Source organism: Bombus huntii, chromosome 5, assembly GCF_024542735.1.
Source record: "Bombus huntii isolate Logan2020A chromosome 5, iyBomHunt1.1, whole genome shotgun sequence".
In the NCBI taxonomy this organism is placed as follows: domain Eukaryota; kingdom Metazoa; phylum Arthropoda; class Insecta; order Hymenoptera; family Apidae; genus Bombus; species Bombus huntii.
In genome coordinates this window covers 12,141,077-12,165,804 of record NC_066242.1, presented here as the reverse complement: position 1 = coordinate 12,165,804, position 24,728 = coordinate 12,141,077, and the positions used below count along the sequence as shown (strand labels likewise).

Here is a 24,728-nt window from a genome sequence, read left to right as displayed (position 1 = left end):
AAAAACCGCAACAACAACAACACTAACAAGACAAAGGGAGAATTATATAAAAAAAAAAAAAAGAAAACATCCGACACGAGCAGCAGCGTAGATAAAGCACGGGAAAACAGCTGCTTACACATGCAGGGGCGAACGCACAGGGGTAAAATAGGCTGGCGTCAGTAGGAGGAACAGGGCAGGGCAGGCGCGAGCTGAACAGTCGCTGAGAAGCCGAGCAGAGCGAGAGAGAGAGAGCGAGAGAGAAAGAGAGAGAGAGAGAGAGAAAGAGGAAGGTGGCAGGTAGCTACCACCCTACCGTGCACCCACAACGTGTCTAACAGAGACACCGAACCAAAGACACCGAACTCGACCGGCGTTGGTGCGTCAGAGAGAGGGAAACTCAGCGTGAGAGGAAAGGGTAGCTCGCAGAAGAGGATGGAGAACCTGGCGCCTGCGTGTTGATTCTTGAGAGCTCGGCTCTCATCCAAAATCCTGGATCCCAGTCGCGAGCGCGCCGCCGATAGAAAGCATTCGGAGGAGGATCACGGTCGCTGACCTGACTGCCACCCGGCGAGAGTCCACCCTCTGTCGCGCTCCCTCTCTCGCGCTCTCTCTCTCGCGCTCTCTCTCTCGCGCTCTCCCTGTCTCGCCCGCGGAGCCACAAGTTAGAATCCACGAGGAACACCGGCCGGCCGGTTCCATCATCTTCGTTGCTCCTCCTGGAAACGTGTGTCTAACCTGGTCACGAAACAGCGAAACAGTCTCGACGACAGGCTCAAGACTATCGGGGATTTGTCCTTTCGCGATGTGGTTCGTGGACGTTCGTCAGGATGCATCGGCGAGTGACGTTTGATGGGTGAAGTTTGAGTTTAGAGAGAGGATTCGCGGTGCATCGCGCAGGTTTTAGAAGGTGGATGAGCTGGTTCGTTAAGGTGGATCAGAAGGTTTGCGGGCCAAGTCACTTGCAGCGTGTCCATTGTTCTGCAGGCGGAGGTTGAAAGCGTTGCAACTGGCAGGGAACATTCTTTGGGGGTAAGAATCGAAGAAGTGTTTATTGCATGCTTCTCCTTCTTTCTTCTTTTCTTTCTTCGTTCGGTGGAAAGCTACAGGAAGTTGGATATCGTAACTGTGGAAGCGTAACGCAGGGTTTACTTCCGGATGAGAGGAGTGGAAGAACAACCGAGTGAAGTTTTTTGGTAAATGGCGGGTTGTGTGCTTTTTATTTGTTCCGCTTCGTGTCAAAGGCTGATTGATAGAGTTTGGATGAAGAAGGAATCGGTAGGGTTAATATTGTAGCAGGTCGATTAAAACTCGAGTGTGGATCGGGCTGAGCTTGTGGAGGATCGTGCGTCAGATTCGTCGGTATCTTAAACGAATGTACTTAAAGATGATAGTTTTAATTAATTTCACCGTGGGATGTATGGTTAAGTTGAACACCAATAAGGTGGTTAGCGGTCCAGAAGATAATTCTTTTGAACTGTTTGAAGAAACAATGGTTTTAATTCGAGCGATTTATTTAATTTGCATGTAGAGGGTAATTTATAAGAACGCCCGGAGCAATTTTTACTTTTTCACTGTTTAAGTGAATTCTTGAGGTTGAATAATGCTTGGCGAAGTAAAAATGTGAATTGTAGTGATTATTTAAATAATTACTCGAATAAATATAATAACAAAGATAATTTCAATCATTCGTGTGATAGTTAAAAGACACCGTGAAAAGATAACGTTCGAAAATTATAGAAATCTAAAGGGATGAAATTTAGTTAATCAAATAAAAATGTCAGTTTATATGATTTCCATATGAATTACATATGAATACACGAAAATGCGGTTACGAAAAAACTGTTACAATAGAAAACTTCAATTATCGAAATTACAACTTAAATTGAGTGTCAATTACGATAATTTGTGTCATTTGGAAGCTGCATTGTGATGTATTCTTTTTTCTTGCGTTTATCATCCTTTGTTTATTACTCTGTTACTGTATTCCATTATCGCGTTATTACATTGTCACCAAACAGACCATTTGTCGCAGTTACCATTATTCCTCCTCATATCATCCTGAAAAGCTGTATTAACAGCCAGCTTTGTCCTCATGAATAAAAGAATACCATATTGTAGAGGAGAGAAGAACAGAGTAGAATTATATGGAATTATAATTTTCAATTAGAATCAGTTGCGAGTGTATACGCTAGAATTAAAAAAAGATCGTTGAAGAAATCGGGAGAATAATGGTAAACCTAGCGAATGAAAATGTAACTTTCGGTTTAATAATTAACACGCAAATTAATGATAATTGGGAGAAATTCCAATATCCACGTTCGAAATTATTCACAGAACAATAAAGTAGAATAGAAAGGAAGTCATTAGTAGAACGTGGAGAAGAATAACCCGTCTAATTGCTCAAACAATAATTTCACTTCAAGTAATTTACACGCGAAATAATTAAAATTTCAGGACAATTCAGACTATGGTAAAATCACATTGAAACATGATCAATAGTGAAACCTGAATCATCCTGTTCCATATCGTGTTCTTCTAATTTACATTCGACTCTTCATTCGTTTCTTAAGGAAGTCGGTTTTTCTTATTTTCGCGCTAGTGTCGTTCCCATTTCGTTCATTTTGAATTCGCGATCCTAGCTTGGAATATTTTATTGAAGGAGAAAGACACGTACGGAAGAAGATCGTGCGTTATGCTTAAAGAAGAACACCTCTAATCGCGACGATTTGCACGCTTGCAGAAGAAACGACGCACGAACCTCGGTAAATCGGGATCTTCGACCCAGAAACAGGGAGTTGGCGCAGCTGGTACGTGTGCTGATACGTCGTATAACGTCAGAGCAATCCTGATCGGTGCACGTGTTCACGCAACGAGACTACGTTTGAAGAGCACCACCGATGAACAGGTAGATACGTGCACGTTTGCATGCCTCGTGATTAAAACCTTCGGACGATCAACCTTATTAACACGAAGGGTAAATTTACAATCCGTAAAGTTTCAACGCAAGTTCTTTAAATTTGGCGCTTTTGTGCTTTGAAACTTGCATTTAAAATGCAAAGGAATATAAATCTTCAGTATGTATAGTACTACGAAAAATTGAGAACGAAGAGCGATTTGTTGGTCCATTGGATTTATTGATGAATGAAAGGTGAATTTTATTAGATTAAATTACGAAGGGAGGGTAAATTTGTAATAAAAATATCGGTAATTTTTAGAAATAAATTTAGTGTATAACTATAAATACGTTGCCAATTAACGTGTAATGTTAAAAGAAACCGTGATTTTTCATATAATGAATTTTAGAAGCAGAGTGGTGTTCTGAATTCGAATGTAAGTTTGTAATACGTGAAATGTTGGTAGTTTTTAGAAATAAATTTAGTATATAAACATAAATACGTTGCTAATAAACGTGTAATGTTAAAAGAAACTGTGATTTTTAATACAATGAATTTTAGAAGTAGAGTGGCCTTATGAATTTTGGGAGAGGGGAGATTTTTTATTAAACGAAACGTTCGATGTAAATTGACTTCGTACTACATCGAATTTTAAAGGAAGCATAATTTTCATTATGTGGTAATTCGGATGTAGTTTCACATCTTGTAGAATATTCTGTACTGTGTACATTTTCCAAGAGAAGTCATATTCACTGAAGAAATGTTAAAAGTAGAGTCGTTTCTTGCTGCGTTAAGTTCTACGAGGTGATTTTCATTATGTAAAATTTTGGAGAGGAATTTTCAAAGGATAATTCCTATCCCATAAAATTTGAAACAAAGAAGACACGATTAAATATGAGACACGTGTAAATAAAATTATACGAAACGAGATGATATTTCGCCGTGTTAATATTTTTATCGGGCGTAATTTTTCAGTCTGTGAAAATTTGTACGAGGGATCATTTTTCATTATGAAAACTTTTGAACGACGGGGAAATTGGGACAATTGGTTCGATGATCATTTTATTGAAGTTTATTGACGTGGACATCCTTCTTCAGGCCGTGATAATTAATATATCACGCAATGATATCTTGAAAAAGTGATTTATGAGACTGGCTTTACGAAACTTTGAACATAAAAGAATTTGCATTGTTCAAAATGAAGATTGATAGCAATTCTCCATCAATTAGGGAGAAGCTCTTTGTTGTCTATTAATTATCTTCACAGCTTAAAAAATTTACTTAAAAAGTATACTTAATTTAAGCTTCAGCTGCTTCGAATAAACTTTTTACTGTAATGTATAAATTTACATATTTCGATTATTAATCAATTTATCAATTCCATAGGAAATATCGGTAAAAATTAATCGTTTCTGAGTACTTCGATGCTGAAATTAACTTCGCTTCTTTGTCTCTTCTATGTCTCTTTTTTAAGCTGTTAATTTTCAAAGGCTTCGCTGCAGGAGATAATAGGAATACTCGCTTGAAAGCTACCTATGGAGCAAAACTGTTCAACGATACGAGTAGATAATAGGGTCAGATTGAATAGACGCCTCATTATCATTATTCCTCGAAATAGATATCCCTTGGATTCTGCATTGTCAATAAAACTACTCATCATCGATTATAGTTTCAATAGATAAGATTTATGTTGAAAATTGTTAAGAAAATTATAATCTTACAGTTCCTTTCATTTCCATTTTATGTTTCCTATTATCGAGGACTTTCTTCGAGGATAATTCTTCGATGAATAAAATAGATATAAATGTAGATAAATTGCTCTCTTCGTTTTTACAGACAAAAATTCAATCATTTTTACGTTTAACGAGATTTCAATATGAATCTTCGATTTTGTATCATCGAAACTAATTTACCTTCAAACGTAGTAAAGTTCTCGTAATATATAAATTGTGTAAACGTTCGAAATATAATTATACTACTCTTCATTTTCTTTTCTCATAAATATAACGAACATAGACATTGTTTAATATTATTCCAATATAAATCTTCGATTCTGAATTACTTTACACAAGTAATTTATAAAAGCTTCATACACATAATCGGGTGCTTCTTTATTTTTGATCTTCTCACCTGTTTGAATATAAAAGATTTAAACATCGCTATGCTCAGTGTTACTCTGACACGAATTACAAATTCCGATTTACACGATCAAAAATATCTTCTCTGACGAATGACAAATATCTTTATTGAAAGGCGATTACACACAAGTGGAAGGAGACAGGCGGGAAAAGGAATAGAACTATAAAGTATATTTCTCAAACTAAGCATTCTCTGCAGAACTATTATTACGTAATAAAGAATCATATCGACCTCCTTTTGGGAGTCATCCCGTACATCTCCACGAGGAAGAAAAGAATCCAGTCTATGAACGTATTATCTTCTTAAACGTGCTTCATCTCGGCAATATTCCCTCGAACTTCGCCGAGGGAGCAAGTAGCCGCTATCTCTTCGCCTAGGAATAGAAGGATCACCAGCAATAATACCGCCATTACCTATCCAAATGGGAATTATGCACTCAGAAAGAAACTTTTATCAAACAAATATCGTCTCATGGTTTTCTCATATCGTTAATGTCCTCGCATTCCAAAGACTATAAAAAAACTGTTGTAAAACCGGCGCACAGCCGAGTATTTCAGGCTCTATGTCTGTAGTTTTGTAATTTATGGAGGAAATTGTGCAATGGAAATTTTACTTACTAACAAGTGCCTTCATAACGAGCATAAAGTAACATGTGTAGAATTTACTATACACTATAGGATATTGGGATGTTGTTCGTCATTTAATCTGACAAGTTTATAGCTAAATCGCGTATCTATATGCAAGTTCATATTTTCTTCAACACGACTGAAAGAATAGGTCATTAAAATTCGATGAATATTCGAATTTGGTATAGAGGAGAAGGTAAAAAGTTGCACGAGATATTCGTAATGATTTCCTTATCAAATCTAGCTAATTTATCGATTAAAAATACACTAATTAAAAACGAATTATTATATTGTGTTATAGGTAAGAGAAGTCGAAAGAAAGTTTCAAGTAACTTTATATTAGATACCTTTCACCATGTTGGTAATAATCTTTTATTTTAGGATATGTAGTTGCGTCTATTGGTTGCTGCTGTGAAATAGAATTCCGGTTTTTAAAACTATAATGAAGTTATAGAAAATGATATTTTTTAAATTTCCTTCCGTCCGACACTTTGGTTCAATACAATCAACAAGCGTAAAGAAAGGTGGTACAGAGAATACCAAGATTGAATAAAGTTTTGAATAAAGTAAACATATATATATTTTTTTGAGTTGCCACAGTCAAAAATGAGAATGATGCTTCTCAAAAGTGTTGAAAATTCGGCCTCGTGAACATTTGGCCGACGAGAGCCTTAACCATAAAGTAGAAACCCGCGTAAAAACTGTAGAAACCCATGATCATACGAGAGTGGTAAATGATAAGCGGCAAGATAAGCAATGGTACAACCAATGTTGTCAATTTTGTCGTTTATCGTTTTCTGTATGATCACAGTTAGAAAACACATCCGAAAACTAACACAATGTTCACGTTTCAAAAATATACAGAATAAGTCGCAGAGTAGACAACGAATATGAAATTTTTAAAAAAGTATCGTCAAAATTCACGAGTACTACAAACGTCAGCAGGTTGTCGGAAATTTTACATCCTTCGTTTCCGTGAAAAACAACCTTCATTTTTGGTTCCAGCGATCTCAAAAAATCCCCGAAAAATGTTATTCTAGCCGAATATTTTGTAGTCCGGACACTACGCTAGAGTCAGACTTTTTAATTTATACTGTACTGATATAATAACAAAAATATAGTAACAATATATAATATTAGATTGTCCGAAAAGTGTCCTTTTTTTTACAGACACGTCTTTTACAACGATGCATCTTTATACAAACATGAAACCTAATCTGTCGAACGTTGTTATCTTTATTTTGATAGAACAAAATAGATCGTACGTAATTCGATAAAATAATATAAAACGGAAAATGTTTTGCGTTCATTATTTCCTTATAAAACGAAAGAAACTTTTCGGACGACCTAATAATACATAATACTTGATATAAAAAAGAAAAGAAAATAAACATAATTCACTGACATAATATAAAGCGTAATCCAGTCAATTTTACGTTCACATACGTCTCATTGTTAAAGACCAGGGAAGTCAAACAGAAATGCGTGTTTCACATACAAATTTAACTCCTTAAGCTACGATTTACGTTCGAGAATTTTGGGCCGAAAACGTAAACAAGTTATTATATATTATATTACATATGATACAGGGTGGTTGGTAATTGATGGTACAAGCGGAAAGGGGGTGATTTTACTGATAAAAATTTTTTTTTTAATTTTTTTAAAAATCTTAAATCTTAAAAAAAAGATCATCGTACTACGGGTTATGCCCGTAGTTGTAGGTTAAGGGGTTAACATTATTACGTATATGCAATAGTTAGGAAAATATCTCCAATATTCGTAATTTCTACTACTATTTATCGAAGAGAAGCGAATTCGCCAATGAACACGGGAAGAAGCATTGTTCGCGATCGTAAACGTCGAGTACACGCGACTTATCGTGGTTGCATGCCTTTTCACGCTCTATTTTCACAGTCAGGGACGATAGCGGCGACTTAATGAATTCAACGAGTCAGCACGAAATATGCGTTCGCTAAGGATTTATTTCTTTATCCTGTGTACACGTTCAATGGCCGTATTATCTGGCCGAAACAATGGTGTCGCTGGTTCGAGGCGGGATATCATGCATATGTAGGCTGTGTAATATCGCGTAGCCTCGACACCAAGTTATTTGTATTATAAGCATGCGTACGTGTGCAATGAACCGTACGTATCGTCTCTTCTCGCCTGAATATTGCGCATGTGTGTGTGTGTGAATATCATGCCGAGTGGACGAAACATTTTGAACATGAGGGAAAGAGCGAGGACATACGCTGGTGAATAAAGAGGCCTGGAATATTTAATTTTGACGGTGTATACGATTGACAGCGTTGAGATTATTTCATGTGAATTGTTTGACAAGTTGACGTAGGGCTGTGAGCGAATGTAATTTGAACGAAATCTAGTGTGTTTATTGAAATGCAATTTTATTATCTGGTCTTTATTTATCGGAACAAAAAGAAGATTAAAGCGAAGAGAACGAATGAATTAGTATTGCCTGAATTGCAGTTGTATTAACTGTTCGTTCGGAATATTTAACTTTGACGGTGTGTTTGCTTGATCTTGCGATTATTTCGCGTGGATCGATTGGCGTGTCGACGTACGACTTTCAGTGAATTTAATTTAACTAAGATGTACGCTGGAATTCCATTTATTTAAACTGCATTTACTCGAGTGAAATTTTATTACCGGAACTTTATTTATCTGAATAGAAAAGGTCACAGGAAACGACGACAATCAGTGTACCACTATCTGCGTTCCAGTCATATTAATTGTTCGTTTTTTCCACGAATACAGTTAAATAAAATTCTACTACGCTCTAAACGAGGGACAGTGAGTAAGAAGACAGTGAAATAAGAGTCTTCTTATTTGAAGGATGAGAGATACATGAAATCTATCGAAGGTGTGTTTGTTAGATGTTACAATTATGACGTTACAATTATTTGAATCAATTTAATTTAGACGATATCTACCCACAATGATGGACAAACGAACATTTATTCGTGATAGTAGTCGAAACGTTTAATTTTGAAGTTTAGTCGAGATTATGTTTGATAGAAATTGTAAAGACTGCGGTGTAAATTGCTTGATAAGACTGCGTGTCACTTTGAATCGCTATCTAAGCGAATTTTAAATGAAATTTACTTTAAACGAGAAATAAACGAGGGTGTATTACCGCAGGGTCTTAAAATCAGTGGAGGAGAAAACTACGAATGTCTCGAATGTTGATGGTAACCACAATTTAAGAGATGTTCAGAATGATTAAAGAATGACATCAATCGACGTCGTTGAGGCGTATGATACGATAATTTATGACTTCACTATTTCTTCACTAACGACTATGCTTCCAGGGGTGTTTCAAACGTTTTAACTGTAGTTTGCGACGTAGGCTGCATACTTATCACGCGAAACTTTCCGTTTAGACCGGATATTTCCCCTACTATATTTCGTGTAAAAAACTTGGTAAAATTTCGTATTAAAGTTTAAACATCTACAATTTTTGCTTTACATCATATTTAGGGTTTATGCTTCTCTCGCTAATAATTATTTTCATATCCTCTTCTAAATATTAAAGTTATACAATTCGAAATATTCCCCTGCAATTATCCCATTAATATTCTATAATTATATATGTGAAAATTGTAAAATTAATAAATATCCATATTTCTAACACTACGAATATCCACGAGCTTCTTCTATATATATTTTAAGAAAAACTGTAATTTTAAGTTTTAAAAAAAAGCTCGAAGAAACTATCTGTTTAAAGTAATTTGCACGTAATAATTACTTATTTAAGACAATTTTAACTTAGTTTCAGTGATATAGGATATTAAATCCGTTTATCAGAAATTTACTATCTCATCCAGAATTCTTTTAACACAGAACACGTAAATTCTGACGTTTGTTCGAAATTACGCGTGTTTGATAGAAATCGTTGAGTTTGATGTGGTTTTCTTTGATAATGCAACATGTAATGTTCGCTGAATCTAACTTATGTGAAGCCTCAAACAGAGGAAAAACGAGAATGTACTTCTCGGGTGGTTGGGTTGTTTAATTCTCAGGTTTACTTGAAGTTATATTTGGTAGTTAACGTTGACAGTGTAATGTATTCTACTATTTTCTGTTATGTAGGTTAATGTCGTTTGTTTATTAGCGTAGCTTGTGATTTTAGCCATATGTAATTTAAGTGAAATCTACCCTAAACGAGGGCAGATGAAGATATACTTCTGGTGTGGTTGAAGCATTTATTTCTGAGGATTATTTCCAATTATTTAGTTCGTTCATTTCTCCATAGTTATTAGTTGTATTTAGCGGCAAGCGTGAAAAATTGTGCTCTGAATTGTTTGGTAAGTCTGCCTGTAATTTAAATGAAAAAAAAACTTGACTCTAGAGGAAAATCGAGTTTTCCGTATAAAATGCTTTGAAATTCTACTTCCCTAGTATCTACAGAGAAAATATGTTTCGTGCAGATACAGGGTGTCCGAAACATTCCGGACAAAACGTATACTACGCACTAATGAGGTCAAGTAGATAAAAAAGGTTCATATAAATCTATGTCCGAAAATTCTTTATTGAATTAAACGTTTAAAAAGTTTTACTAAGGGCGTGTGCAAACATGTCGACTTCAGAAAACTTTTTCTTTGCTTTTTTTCAAGGCTGGATATATATAGAATAGTATAGCAAAACGGTATTTTACAATGTTAAAAAATTGGCGAAATCGTAACACGAATACGAGTGCACTCTTTCATTTTAGAGAAAGATTAACTTAAAACTTTAAACGTATTTTTCTCTCGAAACTATGTTTTGCTATCTTGCGTCCAGTTGATCTCCGAAATTCTTCATCCGATTAAGTTGAAATTTTTATAGGTTGTTCCGCGTAACATTATCTACAATGTTACCATTTTCTTGATATCGTAATTTTGATAAATATTAAAAGTTGATCTTCTTCAGCTTCAAAAATAAAATCTTGTCCTCAACAAGGTAAAGTTATGAAAAAGTCGTACGCTACGTCGGAGATTATTTATTTTCCTATAAGTTCGTAGAACATTTTTTTGCTCCTTACAGCCCCGGTCGCATTTGCCGCTGGGTGCAAGCAAACAAGGTTCTGCTGAATACGAAGTCAGATAATGTTGTGCCACATCGCCATTTTGTAATTTTACGTAATAAAAAATATACCAACGCAGGGATAAGGATAATGTTGCTTAAAGTAAAAATATTGAACTTTTACCAAATAGTTATAGGCGAAAGGATACGTTATATTTACTCTATTTTTTTTTAGGCTTCCAGGGTTGCATATCCTCTTAATTGCATTGGTAGTTGTAATAAAAATATAAATAGTTGGAAATTTCTTCCTTCTGTACGAATGCAGCGCTCCATTTGTCGAAGAAACGATTATCGAACTCCTTGGAATATTTCTACTGTCGTAAAAATAGCAGTAAATGCATTCTGCATTCTCGAAGCTGGTCTTCTCTTTCTATTACGCTTTTATAAACCAAGAACGACTTTCCCGGAAATCCGTGATAGTTTCTAATCCTTCGATAAACTATTTTCAAATTCCTTTTACCTACTTGACCTCACTAACACGTAGTATAAGTTTCGCCCCGACCTTTTCGTACACCCGGTATATATCAGGATGAGAAGAGATACCATTTCTCTTACAGGATAATATTACAATTATAATGAAATGTACACTCCGAAGCTTCACATTAATGTTTAAAATTTGCAATGTTTCATTATAACGTTTATTTATCATAGTAAATTCGAAGAATATATTTGAGACATACAAAGAACAAATAATTTCAGTTGGATTGTCGAAAATATTTGTACCTATTTGTACGCTCATTGTTTTGGATATAGGTAGAGCTCGAATATCGAAGTAGATTTTACCGAAAACCAGTTCAACTAACTTTTAGCTGACGATAGATTTTCAGTAGATTTCCTTCGGTCTTATTTAATACCTAGGTTTGGCAAGTTTCGCTCGCGCGGGTTTTAATTTAAGGACTTCAAAGGTATTCAAAGAGGATATTGAAGATCAGAGGACGCGTTAAAGGATTCAAATTCAAATCAGGCCTTCGCCGCGTATCCGGGCAGATTTTTTGCCCACTTAAGGATTAACTCTCGCTCGCCCATCTAATTAGCTTAGTCTCTATAGTCACAAGGATCTTCATCTTCCACCTGGTGCCAATCAATTATACCTTTTTTTCCTTGCTATTATTCGTTCCATTGACTCGGTTCGCGTCGAACAAATATTGAGTGAAATTTTTCATTCCATTTTCCACGATACTCGCGAGCTTCCACTGTTGGTCTTCGGTTTGCTTTATTTCGACTTGTTCGAAACGTGATTCTATATCGAGAAATGTACCAATGAAAGAGAAAAGTTTAATACCGGCCAATGAAAAGGATCTGGTTTTTAACGAAGCAAGAACATCTACTATTACGATGAAAATATTTATCGAGAATTAATCGTTCTTTGATCGTTAGGAAGTATTTCTTTCGTGACGAGAAGAAGCTAAATAGCGCGGCACAACTATTTGAAAGAGTATTTTGCTGAGAGTCATAAGCTTTTCGGAAAGTTTACAGAAGCAAGTTATTACTTCTTCATTTATCTCTCGATGAAAAAAAAACGTCGATCGAAATGTTAACCAAGTTAGAATATTAGCAATTCGTTTTACTCTTCTATTTGGAAAATATTTTCCCCGATCGTCTAATAATAAATCTTTCTGCAAGTTTAACGAAACACCGATTCTATAAAAATACGGCATCGCCAAATTTCTTCCGAATTTCGTTGGAAGTCTTCGAACAATTCAATATCTTCGATTATTTTAGAGATATATTTTCGTATAATTCCGCGATTCTATGAACAATATTTCGTTCTCTGTTCGTGGTCGTGGATCGATTGTTCTTCCGGTCTTGAAATTTTCTCGTAGGGAGTTGTACGGCGCATAAAAAGAAAATCGTAAACTGCTTTTATGACAGTAAACGTTCATAAAACGTTGGAAACTCTAAATGGAATTCCAGAGCAATGTTTCTGTAAAATTCTGATTCAATACGCTACACCAAATAACGTGTACACGCTCGATGAAAGACAGGATAACGAATGGAAGGGCAAGATTGTTACCGCGTAAAGGGAAATGAACCGTTTGTAGTCAGACGCGACGCCAGACTGCTACCAACGAAATTATATTCTCGCGTAATACGTATTGGCACGATTTTAAATAGAAATTCGTTCGATTTTATAATACACGAATTTTATGAAAGCCCCGATTATTTATAATAATTACAATATATAGAGTGTCTTCAATCCTGCATAATGTCATGTGAATTGCAAGTTACATACACGGTCTCATGAAAATATTCGAAAATTTGTTGATAGCTTTTATGAATATATTATAGAAAATAAGTTATTAAATGATAATAACTATTTTCTCGAAAGGTAGGTTAAAGACTACATTATGAAATTAAATAGAGAATTAAAACAAAATTAACAATTTTCCATAAATATTGTGAGAGCGATTATATGCATATAAGCGTCAAGTTGCATTGTATTTTTTTTTATTATTATATTAACAACGTCATGAAAGATGAACCGGGGATTGACCTTAATGCTGTTTTTATGTATGCATTTAACGATAACTACTCGCTTTTTATGCCAATCCAACGTAATTGTGCCGCTTTACAACGCTCAGACGATATCACATCGAGAAAGGCCTTTCAATATTGCTTTTATATTATCTGCATATTGTTAGCATACCGCGATTCATTCTTCAATCTTCAATAGGTCTGAGCCGATAATTCGAAAAATAGATCACCATCGATCATGTTTCAATCATCAAAATAATTATATCTGTTCTGTGTCTCCAAAGCCATGATGGTTTCCAGATAAATTTCGAAACTATTTAATTTCGAACAACATTTCGTAACTCTGCAATTCTGAAACAACGTGAATGTTATCTGGTTCACACGATGTAAACGATACTTCGACAATCTGCTCGAAACGCTCAATAAATTTCAACTAATTTACAAAAGCTATCGCTATCAACAACCTCTCAAGACATTAAACTTTCGATGATCAAAATTACAAAACACTTAGAAACTCCATTGTTCGAGATCTTCGTCGAGCTAGAAACCCAAGTCAAGCTAAAACGATATTAACTTTGCAACGATCGAACGATGATCACCTTCTAACATACCAAATTTTTAATTATCAAAAACCATGAAACCTTCAAATGCTGTCGTTGGAGAACAACCCTAACAAATTATCCCTTTTCTCTATTCACGTAAAACTACAAATAAGTTTAAACGAGTTCAAAACCTTGCAATACGTTAGGATCGCGAGTTTCTCTAAGTTCCTTAATTTACAATAATCTTATTTTAGAATATCTTCTTCGCTAACCATTTCCATTTCCATTCTCTAAACTTCAATACCTCGAACATTTTCTCCCAATCACATCTATTTACGAATGTATTTCACGTTTCCTGAAAATTCGTTATTTCCACGCCCTAATGGCTGTCATACAAACTCATGACAGCCACGAAGAAAGAAGAAAAGCGAATAAAAATTTTATTAGCCTCCGAGTCGAGGCTCGTAGTCCCGCTAGATAAGAAAAGAAATCTCCAAATCTTTTACATCTTCTTTCGCAGCCACTTCTTCCTTTCCCCTATTCACATTTCCAATAAATTTAAATCCATTCAGTGGCTACTTTCTAACACACCAAGATCACACGATCGCAAAATTCCCAAATCTTCTTTACCTTGATTTACCTAAAATTCTCAACAGAAATTTCCAATAATACGGTTTACATTACCTTTCCTAACCCGCAATCCTTCGACATGTCTTTGCACACTTCATACGATCGTATCTTTCGTTTCTTATTACGCTCTATGTTCCTAAGAAATGTTCTCTTTCCATCCAATAACAGCTACCTATGATATATACGAATCTACGATAGCCACGAAGAAATAAGAAAGTCGACGAATAAAAATTTTTATTAGCTGCCGTGGGCGAAGCGTGCGGATGCGCTACGTAAGCCTGGGAAACGAACGTTGGACATTTTGCATCTCTTTTTCCCTGTCCACACGAAACTTGCAATTTTACATCTATACAAAGGCTACTTCCTGGCATGCAAATCTTGTAAAATCGCAAAATTCTTAAGTTTTCTTTATCTAAAATTCTTAACCAGAAAACTTTGCACATTTGTTTTTCTCACCGCGATACAGCAACATCTCTCTGAACGCTGTCTCGCAATCGCGCTTTTCATTTTTTATTACATCATTTCACGTTCCTTGGGGAGCGTTCAGGCCAGACCGACCAGATCGATATTATCGCCAATATTGCAGTCGGTACTTCAGGTTTTCAACATTATCGTACGTAAGAGACCCTCTAGACGATCAATATATTAATGTTGAGGACTGAAATAATCACCACGATATTGATCGTGTGAACGCTCCCTTAGAAATTCCCTGTTTTTATTCAATAACAGCTACCATATGGAACCTATGAGAGTCAGGAAGGAAACCTACGAATAAAAATGTTTATTAATTGTTGAGAGCGAGGCTCGCTGTTTCTCTAAGTCTGAATATCGGCTTTACGAGGCGTGTATCCGCGCGGCGTAGACGCCGCTCGTCGCCAGCGTCGACGTCGCGACGCGACGCGACGGCTGCCAATAAATGCTTGACCCTCGAAGTCAACGACGCCCTTTAATATCGCTAAATGCAGTCGCCTAAGGTGCAGCCGCTCGATGAATAGGCCGACTGTCTCGTTTTGCCTCTCTTTCTCTTTCTCTTCGGGCGTTTTCTCGTTAGGAAGCCGCGCGACGACGCACAGTTGGCTCTGCGTTAAGCGGAGAATACTTTGCGCGCTTTTTTCTTCCCACCTCGAGGAGCTGCGAAACAAAAAACGACGGAAAAGGGTGCCGATGAACGTTCCTCGTCTCTTCCCTCCCCTTCTTTCTCGTCTCTTCGCGTTTCCGGATGCCGCACCGGCCATTAGGCAGGGCGCTGACGAGGAATGCTACGTCGTCGAGATCTTTTTCGTTGGTGACGTTCGAGACAATCTGAAGGTCCTTATTTTTTGACGATGTTGGCAGATGTAAGAGAATAAATTACGAGGGAGTTTGGTAAAGGTGTTATTTAAGGGTTGCCGAGGAACAACGGTGTAAGTGTTGTTTTTCTACTACGAGATGGATACAGGAATTTATACGAATATTATACAATTTGGATTTACAGCATTCATAAGTTTATTAAACAAGTATATTACATTTCTTGCCAGCTCATTGTCAGTAGTAGACTCCTGGTACGACTACAGAAATTCGACGAGAACGAAACGTACAAGCTTATAAAGAAGATTCCTTTGTCTCCCGATGAAATTCCTATCCCCGCAAGCATCCAGTAAGCACACACAAGCCTGAAGAAAGCCTCCAGTTAAACGCAACTGTTAGCCATTAAACCTGCCACAGAAAACACGCTTGACAAACGTCTAGACCAAAATCTCCGTCATATTTTCTTACCAGTCCCCACTTGCTCCCCTGTACAATCCTCCATAGAATTATTCAACGTTCCTCTATTGCAGCGGTTGCATTCATTCACGACCATCTTTAAAGCGAAAATCAGAAACGAAAGGAGAAGAGTAGGAGAGGAGAGACCACGAAGCGTGTGTTGCAGGGGTTGCAACGCGCGCGCTGAGACCTAATGAGTTAGAGGCTTTAGCGTGTCAAGTTTTCGGCAATCCTCGTGAAAGGATTATCCAGAGAGAAAGAGAGAGAGAGAGAGAGGGAGAGTCGTGGAGGTGAAGCAGGGGATTTCTTTTGAAAGGCGTAGCCAGAACGGTTAATAGCGGCCCGTAACGAGCGAGAACGTCGTCGAGGAGACGAGGGATGGTTCCGCGAGAGGGGATTTCTAAAGACGCCAGTCTGAAACCGCTGGCAGCCGCGATCAACTACTTTTCGGCGATTTAATCCCGTTGAACGGCCGCTAGGCCTTAATTACAACCGTGTCTAGCAAAGGCAGTGGGGATTTAGCGTCATGAGCAATTGTAAACGTGCATTCGCACGCGGAAGGATATCGTCGAGCTCTCGAGTCGCTTTCACAATGACAGCTTGCGTTAATTAGGCTCGCGAGACCCGTTTAAACGTGGCTGATTTGCATTATGTAGTTGAGCGACGTTCCTTGATTTTGCTCCAGTTGATTGTTCTTTTGCCTTCTCCGGTTTAGTTAAGAGGCGGAACGTGTTCGTTTCAGAGATGTGGCTGCGAAGAGCGGGATGGAGCGCGGAAGAAGATTCCCATGGAATTTCGGAATTAGACCGTTCGCGGCGAGCGAAGTTCTAGAAATTTAGACGTGTAAATTATTAGTTTGGTGTATTTAACTTGACTCGAGTCTAATGACTATTTTAAAGTGAAATGCGATACCGCCTTACGATGACTCGAGGAAACATCATCTATCGTATCTCTTGGCGGGTATTTATCGAGCGAGAAAAATTATTGCAATGGTATAATTATGTTACGTGAAAGGTAAATGACAATCCAATTATCCAATTATTTTACTTAACGTTTCTTCATTTTGCCTTGAATGTTTCGAGTCTCTGTCTCTGATACTTTGTAAAAAGTAGAAATTCCATTGTTTTCTTTCCACTATTTGGAAGGTTAATATTATTTTTTTAACATTTTTGTATTTCTGAAAATTTCTCGTTCTTAACAATATTGGTACAACTCTGGAATTAATTGCAAGTTAGACAGCTGAATTAGGATATTATATTACAGAGAAATAAAGATCCCCTTTTCTCAATTTATTTTTGTTACTTAATCTTCTTTTTAATAAATGTTTCATTTATCATAATTATAATAGCTTGTTCACTACGAAGAATTTGCATATTAAAAACTGCAAAAAAATATTTTATAAACAAATTCTTTTATGATCGAATCACTCATGCATATATTCGAAGGGTAAGTGGCAAAAGTGGCAGGCTGTGTTTCAGAAACTTTTTACCAAAGGGCACTCTCGTCATTTCTATTCTATAGCCAGATTTTTCAGGAATAATGGCCCTACTCTTTCAAAGAACATAACATCAGGTTGCTTACCGCCTTCCAAGTCTTTCACGCATCTTCCAAAAGTTCTCTGCGAGAATCACTAGCCATCCTTGAACGTCTGGATTGCTCGTTCTCACAAAGTTACAAGTACTCTCTTCGACCATACTTGTACTAGAACCTTAGCCATAAATCGTACGGAAGTAAAATACCGCCAAGGTAATTGCCTTTGCAATATTCTTGATTCCTGATAATATTTCGTCGTTTTCAGGAATTGTTAAAAGAGATTTTTAATTCTCGTAACTTCGTTGTTCGTATCGTAGGAAAAAGGTTACGTATAGTGGGTGAAAATCAATTGTATCTCGTATTTTGTTCTATTCGATTATGGCCCTTCTTTTTGCTGAATTATCGACAATGTACATGCGTCGATCGTCTAAAATCTAAAGAGTCTCTTACGCACGATGATGTTGAGAATCAGAAATATTGACGCTAATATCGATCGTCTGAAGACTCGTCACGTTTTGAGAAAAGATATTAGGTTGTCCGAAAAGTTTCTTTCGTTTTATGAGGAAATAATAAACGCACAATGTTTTTTGTTGTGTATTATTTTGTCGAATTACATACGTTCAATTTGATTCTGTTGAGGTAAACACCGGCACATTTCACAGATTGGGTTTCACGTTCGTATGAAGGTGCACTGTTGTAAAAAACACGTTTGCGAAAGAAAGACACTTCTCGGACAACCTAATACTATGTTCCAGTGCGGTATATTAAATCGTAAGAATTGAGTGTACAGTCTAGCATTTAGGATCCATCGATTCACCGATATTAATAATTGATAAATTACCGTGTAAAAAGGCCAGAAGTAGAGGGAAGCTGGTGTACCATTTTATGCTTAGAGAAATGGAAATGTCCAGGACTGTTCGAATGACATCGAGTTTCCATGAATATACGTCGCCAACAGAACGATTTATAATCTCGTTTCTCTGCTATGTATCTGAGAAAAGCATTTCCATGTTTGAATGACTCGACGTTGCTCGATTAAATATCAGCTTTCCATTCGAATATTGCACGAGTTTGCGTACCTCTAAAAGGAAGCTATTGAAATCGAGAATTTTGAATTGAATATTTTCGTACATGGAGTAATTATCGCGGCTAATTTTAACGCATTAAGGACCGTGTGCTTTGATAAGCATATAGCTTGAATTCCTATGTATTTTTCTAATTATTTAATAAATGATAATATTAATATAATATTTAATAATAATAATAATAATAATATAAATCTACATTATATATTATATCTATATATATTATAAATAATAAGATACAGAAAGGTCTCCATAATCTTTTTTCAAAGCGCAGCTACTTCTATCTCTATAATAGAAGAATCAACTTCACTGTCACTGCCTCTAATATTATTTTCACTTTCAGAATCACTTCGTACATTTGACTGCCTCGTCATTGCTAAATAAGAGGTTTTTATTAAATAATTATAAAATTTTTTAAATATTAATAACTGTTTCTTATTAGTGAAGCATGTAACGTGACAACACATTCGTAGCATTTTGTTCATAATATCCATTGCTTCTCTTAATGTTTTCATTAACAATAGTTAACACTTTTTATAGAATACCACATGAAGTTTGTAAAACGCTAATTAACGTTTGCCGAAGTCAATGTGTTGATTACGTTAAATATGTTAATGGCCATTTAGGGTTGGAAGGCACGTTTGATGGGATTCGTCGGTGGAAGTGATTGGGGTTTTTAGTGGAAGGAGAAGCAGGATGGTAATGACGGTGACAAGCCAGGTTAGGTTCGGTGAATTAGCCGAAGATGTGATTATGGCACACATACGTGGCTTCAACTGAATTTACTGCTGTATTAAATTTTAAATATATACATATACGTATACCATGTATAGTAACTCAGTATTTGAACAGTTGGCGCAAATGTTTAGAATTATATTACGTGTATTATACGAAACATTATGAAATTTCATTAGTTTTATAATGAGACTCGATTATGACGGTGACATTGGTAAAATTTGGAACGAAATTAAAAATATATATAGAATGTGCATATAGAGATTACAAGGCATTTAATGCAAGTTATACAGGGTGGTTGGTAACTGGTGGTACAAGCGGAAAGGGGGTGATTCTACGCGAAAAAAGAAGTCGAAAATATAGAATAAAAAATTTTAAAAAAAATTTTTTTTTTAATTTTTCCATCGAGACAACGATCTACAGTGAGTGATCTGTGTATCTCAGTCAGACGTATCGCGTTTCAGCTAAACGCTTTTGTAACTCTATGCATTTAAACAATCTACTATTTTTCTCTATTTCAGCAGCAATTTTCTTCAAAATCCGATAAATCTCAAACACGAGTATTTGCTCCATTTCCCTCGACAGCCACACACACACATACACATACACAAAAGTAAAAGAAAAGAAAAAAAAATAATTCGAAAGCAAAAGAAGAAGCAAGTCACACTTGACCAACATGACAGGCTTTACTGGAACAGCGCGTTCCCAGCAACGATGTCGACGAAATTGCGGAAATAAAAATAGGACATCGTGGCTCGTTCGTTCGAACGGCGGCCCTTGAAACTCGATAAAAGTCCTCCGTTTCCTCGACGCGGCAATCCTGTCCTGAAGAAGAAATCTCCGAAGCCGGAAAAATCCGGACTGCTCCGGGGCCAGAAGTAAAAATTGTCAAACGTGGAGATGTTTCCACGTGTGTTCGATCGTGGCGGGGAAAAAATTTCGAACACAAGCTCCTTGTGAAGGAAACTTCAATTTCGATGATTAAATGGAAATATGGCGTGCGAACAGGGATCGCGATCCTCCTGGGACGTCGCTCCTTTTTGTCGTGATAAAAATAAAGATAAAAAGAGAGAAAGAGCGAGAGGAGCGAAAGTAGAAGAACAGAGGAATCGCGGATGCGGGCGGCCATTGTCTCGTTGTACCAGCTTCGACGCGTTGATTACGCGACCGGGTATCTGTCGATGACGGTGGAACAATACGCCAACGATGAATGAAAAGGCAAATAAACGGATATCTCGAGGTGAGGGCAAAGAGTTTTTAAACGGGTTATGCGATAACGCGACGATCGAGATATCAGGATGAATGTATCTTCAGTTGGAATTGGAACGCGCTGTTAATGCGGGAAACTCGGTTGCCTTCGGTACATTACGTTTCGCTGGAAAAATGACAATTCGTTTTAGGGATCTTTTTTAGTCGCTCATTTTCATTTCTATTTTTTCTTCTAGCAGATACAAGAATACGTATCGCTTCTTTTATTGTTTCGTGAATTTTTGTCGTTCGGGTTTGTTCAGTTCGCCGTATCTCATATTACGTGTACGTGTCATCTTGTTTCTGTTTTTTCCAAGCTACGAGGACATGTTGAATTTTTTACCGTTTCGAGAATTTTAACCTCTGGACTTTCTTCTTGAAACTATAAAGACACGTTTAGTTGTTCTACTTTTTTAATACGTTTACACGTTCTCTCTGTATTTCATGTGTGTAATTTGAATACAGAAAACTTCCTGGAGGATCAATATGTATCTGTGAAAGTGTTTCTACGTCAATGGATTAGCTTTGAAGCTAGTTAACACTAGCTGTATAAAGTAATTTAGTTGACTGAAGGGGACTTAGCGGATTTAACTGCTTGGGTCGTTCTCGATCCACGTGACTGCTGTGGTTTCATGAATTTTCTTGGGAATTATGGAGTTAATACAAGAGTTTATATATTGAGTCCATACTTCACTGCAAGACAATCAACGTAACATAAAGTGGAGAATTGAATAATTTAATTATAGTATTTCTTCCTTCATTTAGATTTTGAGCATTCTGTGAGGTTTAAAGGACTTGAAGCATTTATGGCACGCACTATTATAAAACGAACCATCTCTGTTTAAATTGTGAAAGTACTTCCAAAATTCCGATTTGTGTAACAGATTCCTGTAAAGTATCCATTACTTTATTATATTCTTTGTAACTTGTTAAAACGACATAATAAATTATCTTATATACACTTGCCAATAATTCATTCGTATTAATTTTAAATTTCCAAATTCTCGAACTTTCAAGGTTCCAAATTCCAAGTTCTCGAATCTTCGTATCATCGAATTTTAAAACTCTCGAACCCTCAAACTTCCGAGTCTGCAAACTTCCAAATCTTGAAACTCTCGAATCTTCCAAACTACGGAATCCCAAGTTTTTAACACTTCGAATTTTCAAATTCCTCAAATTACAAAATTTCAAGTTTCCAACTCTTTAAATCTGCCAAACTTTCAGACTCCCAAAATTACTGAAAATGCAAGTTTCATTCGTTATACTTCAGCAACGTTTGCAACGTTCATGCAATTTGCCCGCGTCGGTTCTTTAACACATCCGGCGAATAAATTAGCCGAAATCGTATTTTTCTTGTCAAACATCTACGTCACACACATACGTACGTGTCAAATTATCGTTTGCAAGCTGTAAGCACCTCCTGATCCCTTAACATCGATCTCTTAGTTAGAGCGCCAGATTGCTGGGTAGTTGCGCGCGGTTTCCGGGTTCTGTCGCTACATTCCGGCGGAACACCCCGCAGACCGCACATTCCGCGGGCAAAATCGAATTTCTGTCTCGTTCGCGTCCTGCCACTCTCCGAAACTATATTTACGCTGCGAATTCCGACGCTCTCAGGCGTTTCAGAAACTTCTCTGACAAATGTCTGGCCGGAAACGAGCAACAAGAATAGATTGTCACCGGTTGTTCCTCAGCTTCCGGTGACGGATCAAGCGCGTCTCTCGAGAGACGTTTGCACACCAATTACGAAAAGATTCCAATTAGAAGCTTTTATGGATATTGTTGACTTTCTTTTCATCGTTACGATGAAACTCGTTACAGCTAGAACGTTGTATTTATATAGCCAGCTTGAAAAGAAATTCATCCATTTTCGTTGAATATGCAACTGCTGTGCCTTCGTGTATTCGAGTGTGTTTCATCGTTGTGAGATTCTTTAGTGGGACACTTCTAAAAGATTTTGTTTTCGGGAATAAGTGCCGTTGATCGTTCAGTCGGAATCACCGAACAGTTTCAATATTTTTAATTTAGTAAAGTCGAAGGAGGATTCAAAAGCAAAGTTTATTAATTACGTTAATGGAGTATTATGATTGAGACAAAGTTTCGTTTGATATACATCACGTCCATATGTGTTAGGGCACTTGCACAAAGTTGGGTAATTTTGGATGATCATTAGGGAAATATTCAATTTTTGAAGAATGATCATCTCGTTCGAAGTTAAATCGATTAAGTCAACAAATATTACATGCTCGTGGCTTTTAGATCCACATTTTCGCCCGACCTTGTTAGGTGTAAATATCAATCAGAGTAAGCCATACATGCGTGTATAGTTGACTATAATGAGTACACAAGTGATTTGACTAGCCTCCAGACATTCTCAATGACACTCAATTGGAATGATTCGCCTGGTTGTCGTGAATTAAATAAATGATATCGATAACGTGTCTATGTTTTTAGTAATGTGCCATTTATCGAATGTTTCAAACAACCACACGATTTCTATTCGCGTATAACAAACTAATTAATCGAATATATATTTTTAATAAATCGCGTTATGAAATAAATCATATAAATTAAGAAAAGAATGATGAGAAAGGGGAAGTCAGGAATATTTTGTGTTACACGAATTGTAATTTCGAATGGTATTATTCTCGGGAAGACAAAGGAGAGTGACACAAAAATCTCTGGAAAAATTTCCACAATTCGACGTGATAGAAAGATTGGAATTATGGTTGTTATTCGAACAGCTGTGCACAAGGATTCAGGTGTCGCGTGTAGATTTGTTCTTCTTGTGGGTCGTATCAAAACCAGCGTCATTTGTGCGTCTTCTGGCAAAAACGCCATTTCGTGATTACCAGCGAAAGAGACGAAATGAAGAAGACCCAGGCTTTTGTTTTATTTATCCGCCTCTCCTCCGACTGTGCCTTGCGACTGGATAAGTTTTATCCATGTTATTTTTATTTAATAAAATCTCACTCTCCTTTCTGTATTGCCGTTGTTTTTTAAACGATAAATATCAATTAAATTGAGATTAAAATCTAATTAAATTTTAATTAAAACATTTTGATTTCATATGTACAGAAAATACGTTTTTTAGAAGTCGTTCTAGTTTCCTGCGTGGGATATATATTGACCCTACTTTGTTCGTGTTATTATTAAAGTGCTTATCTTCTGCTTTTTATTTATATTGTTTTCCAAGAGTAAACATTAATTAAATTTTAATTAGAGTACAGTTGGATTTTAATTAAAATGTTCCATTTCGTATCTTTAAAATAATTTGCCTGCTCTTCGTGTATATATCATTGAACATTTTTATCAGCCAACATCGCTGTTTCCTAAGTAACAATCGTCGAACATCCTTTGAATAGATCTTGTTCCACGTTACGTTTATCACACAGAACAACCGGAGAACATGCGCAAACTTTCCTCGACGTAGCTAATAATTCAAATACAAGTTAGATAGCAGTTGCTCGTGCGAAGAAATAAAATTTCTCTTTTAGCCCATCAAGAAACTGTATATACCTATACGCTGTTGTAAATCAAACGACAGATTTCTTACTTCTGCGATAAATAGTATTTTAACAAACCAATTTCCTACAAATGGTTTCGTATATTTTATTCAGTTTCGAACCTGAGAATGTCTCGAGGATCAACATTCAAATTTTACATTCTACGTCATAATTAATATTGACACAGAAGTTTTATAAAACCAGATAAAGATTTCATAAGCAGTTTCCTCAAAAAAAAAAAAAAAAAAAAAAAAGAAGAAGAAAAACATACAGTGGCGTGAGAAAGTTTCCGGACAGAATGAATTTTTAACTGTACACTTGAACAGAAATATCTACAAGAATTTTAAATAACATCGAGCATAACAGTACGATGGACGAAAGAAAATAGTACGAGAATAATACACGAGCACTGTTGTACAGTAACGTATTACTTAAAATTCCTTAAAAAATATAAAGCGAAAAATCGATCTGGTTGGAAACTTTTGCACGCCGTTCTATCAAAAAAAAA

At 36.4% G+C, this 24,728-nt stretch overlaps 1 protein-coding gene across 1 annotated transcript in view; it reads left to right on the top strand.

The window, feature by feature from the left end:
* The first annotated feature begins 590 nt into the window (after positions 1-590).
* The window catches only part of LOC126865882 (uncharacterized), a 91,385-nt gene continuing 67,247 nt past the window's right edge, over positions 591-24,728 (top strand). Inside the window, exons 1-2 of the mRNA XM_050618809.1 lie at positions 591-1,011; positions 2,723-2,887. The gene's annotated coding sequence lies outside the window, so the exon portion shown is untranslated. The remainder of the gene's footprint in view (positions 1,012-2,722; positions 2,888-24,728) is intronic.